This window comes from Gossypium hirsutum, chromosome A03 (genome assembly GCF_007990345.1).
Source record: "Gossypium hirsutum isolate 1008001.06 chromosome A03, Gossypium_hirsutum_v2.1, whole genome shotgun sequence".
Classification (NCBI taxonomy): Eukaryota; Viridiplantae; Streptophyta; class Magnoliopsida; order Malvales; family Malvaceae; genus Gossypium; species Gossypium hirsutum.
The window spans coordinates 42,557,832-42,564,568 of NC_053426.1; positions in this window are offsets into that span (position 1 = coordinate 42,557,832).

A 6,737-nucleotide genomic window follows, 5' to 3' on the forward strand; every position below is an offset into this window, starting at 1 on the left:
CTTTTCCCCGATCTACTCCCGAATTTCGCTCTTCTTGATCTATAATAGCAAATTTAACTTATTTAATATTCACATTTATCAAAACAGTCGTTGACCCAAACTTTGGAAAAATTACATTTTTGCCCCTAAACTTTCACATATTTGCACTTTTGCCCCAAGGCTCGTAATTTAAACTTCATCCTATTTTCTTATGTTTTATGACATGCTGATCATTTTTCCCTTCTATGACAACATCAATTTCACACTCTAACATGTACTTATGACTATTAGGTATTTTTACCGATTAAGCCATTTTACTCGTTTTTACTTAAAACTGAGTAGCACAAGTTGTCTAACATAATTTAAAACCTCATATTCTATCATAAAACATCAAAATAAACACTTTTTACCTATGGGTATTTTTCAAAATATGAACCCTAACTTAAATTATTGCTAGCATAAGCTTTATCGAGCTACCGGGACTCCGAAAACGTAAAAAACATTAAAAACGGGGCTTGGAATCACTGACTATGGAGCTTGGAAGCTTGAAACAAACCCTAGCTATGGAGAACCCTTGAAATTTCGTGCTAATGAAGAAGATGATGAATTTTGTGTTATTTTTCCCTTTTTATTTCATTTAATATCCAAATGACCAAAATGCCCTTCCTTATTAAACTTTCAAAATTCCATCCATGTCCTATTTTGTCCATGAAATTAGGAATTGGTCAAATTGTTATCTAAACCCTCCTAATTAATATTCCAAAGCAATTTCATACTAAAACTTCTAGAATGCAAGTTTTGCAAATTATTCGATTTAGTCCCTAATCTCAACTTAAGCACTTTATGCATAGAATTTCATCACGAAATTTTCACACAATCATGCAATCATATCATAAACCTCAAAATAATAATAAAATAAATTTTTCTACCTCGAATTTGTGGTTTCACAACCACTGTTCCGTTTAGGCCCTATTTCGGGATGTTACATTTCTCCCGCCCCCTTTAGGGATTTTCGTCCCCGAAAATCTTACCTGTGAAAAGATTTGGGTACTGTTTTCGCATAGCCTCTTCGGGTTCCCATGTAGCCTCGTCTACCCCATGTCTATTCCATAGTACTTTCACAAGTGCAATACTTTTGTTCCTTAATTGCTTTATCTACTAATACATGCTTGCCTAATGGATTCGATACTTTAATCACAAATTCTGTAGATTCTATAGCCATACTTGTACTAGACTTCAATTTCTTGCAAACATATGAATGAGTTGAACCCGAATCAATCAAAGCAATGACATTAATAACATATAGAGAAAATATACCCGTAATAACATCGGGGAAGGATGCCTCTTCGCGTGCACGAATAGCATAAGTCCTTGCAGGGGCTCTAACATCTGGTCTCACAGGTGAATCTCTTGAGATACCTCTGTTACTTGCTCCTACTCCCGGTTTCCTCAGTGATCTGCCTCTAGTAGGAGCATTTCTGGATCTAGCACTCTGTGTTATCTTTCGATTAGCCACCTCTGGACATTCTCGTACAAAATGATCTGGAGCACCGCATTTATAACAAACATTTTTGCCTGCCCGACAAGGACCATAATGAAGTCTACCACACCGTGAACACCTTGATCTACCCTGTCCAACATTACCTACACTTGCAGTCGAGGTATTTTGAGCCTTCGAATCCTTAAATCTGCTGCCTCTATTCTGACTAGAATACCCGGCTGAAAAACTAGATCTGGTAGAAAACTCCTTTGGTCTTTTGGATGTAGCCTGGAATGACCTGCACATCTGTCTCTTCTTTGTATCTTGTGTCTCTGTCTCAACTTTGCCTTTTGTCTTTAACAGCTCCACTGCCTTATAAGCTCTCTCAACTATAATATCAAACTCTTTTATTTCTAGGACACCTACTGACAATCAGATATTATCATTTAACCCATCCTCAAACTTTTTACACATAATAGCCTCTGTGGACACACATTCTCGAGCATATTTACTAAGCCTGACAAATTCGCGCTCATAATCGGTCACTGTCATATTACCTTGTTTCAATTCCAGGAGTTCCTTTCTCTTCTGGTCAATAAACCTCTGACTGATGTACTTTTTACAAAATTCCTCCTGAAAGAAATCCCAAGTGACCCTCTCCTTTAGTACAATTGAAACAAGTGTCTTCCACCAGTGGTAGGCTGAGTCTCTAAGAAGTGATACTACACATTTCATACATTCCTAGGGTGTACAAGATAATTCGTCAAAGACTCTGATAGTAATTTCTAACCAAAAATCTGCTCTTTTTGCATCATCATCTTTTGTTGCTCGGAACTCTTCTGCCTCTTGTTTCCTGATTCTATCAACTGGTGGCTTTTCTCTTATCACTGTACCTGTTACTAGGGGAGCTTGAGCTACATGGGTAGCCTGAGAATCATGAGGGGGTGGAGGTCTAACTTCCAGATTCGTACGAACGAACTTGGCAAACAAATCATTCAAAGCTTGGAAGAGAGCTTCTCGAGTCACTCCTCCCTGATTAACTGTTACTGGCCTATTCTCAGATGGCGCTGCCCCTTCCGCGAGAGCAGGCGCATTACTTTCTACATCATCATCACCAACTCGCTCGGGATCCATTACTATAAAACAAAATATCTAAAAATCGTCAGGAGTCGTCACACTATCAAAATACAGGTATGGCATGTATAGCTAGACTTTTACTCACAATAACTATTCTGAGAACCGACTAAACTTGCTCTGATACCAATAAATGTAACACCCCCACACCCAAAACCGTCACCGGAGTCAAGCTTGAAGTGTTACTAAACTTATCTTACCTTTTAAACAACTTTAAACCACTTATTTTAATTTTTCGAATAAACTATTTTTCTGCGTCATGGTTGCTTAAAAATTCATTTCTCGAGTTTCAAACTCGAAAATAAGATCCATAAATTTTTCCTGAAACTATACTCATATATCTATCTGCTAATTTTTTCTAGAATTTTTGATTTAGCCATTAGTACAGTTTATTAGTTAAATTTACCCCTGTTTCAGAATTCGACTACACTAGCCTCTACTTACTACGAACCACTTTTCTCTCTGTAAACAAATCATATGACTATACCGTTTGTTTCTATTAAAACTATATTCAATAAGAATTATAACCATATAGAGTACACCATATAATTATTTTTGTAAAATTTATGGTGAATTTCTAAAGTTGGAACAGGGGATCCAGAAATTGCTCTGGCCCTATTTCACCAAAACTCAGATACCCTATAAAATACAAAATCTTTACCTGTTTTGCTTATTCCATATGAAAATAGACACAACGAGATTTAATTTCATATATTATTCACCATCAACCCATGTCTCTACCATTTCTTGTGATTTTTCAAAATCCTGTTATTTCTGATACTTGAATCTGTTTTTAAGTTACTTTCACATTTTTCTTAGTTTTCATGTGATAGTTACTACTTAATCATACATACTATTAAACATGTATATCATCAGCCACTCTATTAGCTAATCACTAGCAAGTATTTACACATCATTCATTGATCATATCATATCAAAAGAAACCAAGTTCCTATACATGCCATACACAAAACGAAACGTTTAACTATACCAATGTGATTTCTTCGATAGTGTGATCGGGTCTCCGACGTTTCCTTCGATCCCCGAGTGGCTTGATAAAAACTATAAGAAAAAGAAAATAAAGAGAGTAAGCACTAGGCTTAGTAAGCTTACAAGCAAATAAATTACAACATTAACATAATGAATAATTATACATAATGTCACCTAGCCTCATAAACTTTCTTTACTTCACATTTTCTACCTTCTTCTTTACTCACTTACCTTCTTTCTTACCTGACCTTTCACTATTCATAAATATAATCTACCTTCCCTTTTGCTGATAATTCACTGTAATTTAGCGTGTACAATGACCCGTTGAACCACTCGGAATAGTAAGGATGCTAGGGTCGTTCCTGTCTATCCATATCCTGCCAATGCCATGTCTTCGACATGGACTTACATGAATTATTCCTGTCTCCAATGCCATATATATATACTATGGGCTTACATGGCTCATTCCTATCTCCCAAGCCATATATCTGATATGGACTTACATGGCTCATTTCTATCCTGTCCTGTCCTGTCAACCCCAATATCCTAACATTCCTAAGGTTCAAACAGGGCTTCCTAATGCTTTTTCTCTGTCACTTCGCCTTTAATTCGACTTTAAATATTCTCAAAAAAATAAGTATATAAATGCTGGAAATTGACAATAATAATGTAAAATAAAAGAATATTGCATTTATTTACTATAAACTTACCTCGATACAAATGTGACGAAACTTTACAATTTAGTCCTTTACTTTTTCTTTTCCCCGATCTACTCCCGAATTTCTGTCTTCTTGATCTATAATAGCAAATTTAAATTATTTAATATTCACATTTATCAAAACAGTCGTTGACCCAAACTTTGGAAAAATTACATTTTTGCCCCTAAACTTTCATATATTTGCACTTTTTCCCCAAGGCTCGTAATTTAAACTTCATCCTATTGTCTTATTTTTTATGACATGCTGATCATTTTTCCCTTCTATGACAACATTCAATTCACACTCTAACATGTACTTATGACTATTTGGTATTTTTACCGATTAAGCCCTTTTACTCGTTTTCACTTAAAATCGAGTAGCACAAGTTGTCAAACATAATTTAAAACCTCATATTATATCATAAAACATCAAAATAAACACTTTTCACCTATGGGTATTTTTCAAAATATGAACCCTAACTTAAATTATTGCTAGCATAAGCTTTATCGAGCTACCGGGACTCCGAAAACGTAAAGAACATTAAAAACGGGGCTCGGAATCACTTACTATGGAGCTTGAAAGCTTGAAACAAACCCTAGCTATGGTGAACCCTTGAAATTTCGTGCTAATGAAGAAGATGATGAATTTTGTGTTATTTTTCCCTTTTGATTTCATTTAATATCCAAATGACCAAAATGCCCTTCCTTATTAAACTTTCAAAAATTCCATCCATGTCCTATTTTGCCCATGAACTTAGGAATTGGTCGAATTGTTATTTAAACCCTCCTAATTAATATTCCAAAGCAATTTCATACTAAAAACTTCTAGAATGCAAGTTTTGCAAATTATTCGATTTAGTCCCTAATCTCAACTTAAGCACTTTATGCATAGAATTTCATCACGAAATTTTCACACAATTATGCAATCATATCATGAACCTCAAAATAATAATAAAATAAATTTTTCTACCTCGAATTTGTGGTTCCATAAACACTGTTCCGTTTAGACCCTATTTCGGGATGTTACATGCAACTCAGCCAACAGACTTCTATCATCATACAGACTCAGACGAGCAAACATTGCTTTCAGATCAGATACAGTTCTACAACTTAGAGCGTCGGCTACCACATTAGCCTTACCTGGGTGATACTCAATCGAACAGTCATAATCCTTAAGCAACTCAATCCATCTCCTTTGCCTAAGGTTTAGCTCCTTCTGAATCAACAAATAATTAAGACTCTTGTGGCCTGTGTATATAATACACCTTTCTCCGTACAAGTAATGTCTCCAAATATTAAGTGCAAATATCACTGCCGCCAACTCCAAATCATGAGTAGGATAGTTCCCCTCGTGAGGCTTAAGCTGCCGTGATGCATATGCAACCACCTTACCCTCTTGCATCAACACGCAGCCCAAACCTACATGTGATGCGTCACTGTACACCGTAAAATCCTTCCCAGACTCTGGCTAAATTAACCCAGGTGCTTCAGTCAGAACTTTCTTCAACTTCTCAAAAGCTTCCTGCTGCGTCTCAGTCCATACAAATGGTACTCCTTTCCTTATGAGTTTTGTCAGGGGTGCTGCCATAACAGAAAAACCTTCCACAAACCTTCTGTAGTATCCTGCCAATCCTAGAAAACTTCGTATTTCTGACACTGACCTAGGTAGCTTCCACTCCAAAATTGCGTCAATCTTCCAAGGGTCTACCTTAATCCCCTCAGCAGAGACCACATGTCCTAAGAAGGTTACTTCCTTCAACCAAAATTCACACTTGCTGAACTTTGCATAAAGTTCCTTCTCCCTTAACACTTACAGCACTTTACGTAGATGCTCATCATGCTTTGCTTCCGTTTCAGAATATACCAAGATGTCGTCAATAAAGACGACTACGAACTGATCCAAAAATGGTTGAAACACATGATTCATCAGATCCATAAACGCTGCAGGAGCGTTCGTCAGTCCAAATGGCATAACCAGAAACTCGTAATTACCATACCGAGTCCTGAATGCCGTCTTATGGATATCTGCCTCCTTGACCCTTAACTGATGATATCCAGATCAAAGGTCGATCTTGGAAAATACAGAAGCTCTTCTAAGCTGGTCGAATAGATCGTCATCCTTGTTAGTGGATACTTATTCTTATCGTCAGTTTGTTCAACTGGCGATAATCGATGCACATCCGCACGTACCATCCTTCTTTTCACGAATAGCACCGGTGCTCCCAAGGAGACACACTTGGCCTAATGAACCCCTATCCAACAACTCTTGAATTTGTGCCTTTAACTCCACTAACTCTTCAGGCCATCCTATATGGTGCGATGGACACGGCGCCGTTCCAGGCAACAAGTCGATTCCAAACTCAACTTCTCGGTTCGGAGGCAATCCTAGAAGCTCCTCCAGAAACATCTTGGAACTCTTTTACATCTTGACCTTTCCAGTCAGCCTCCTCCGCTGAC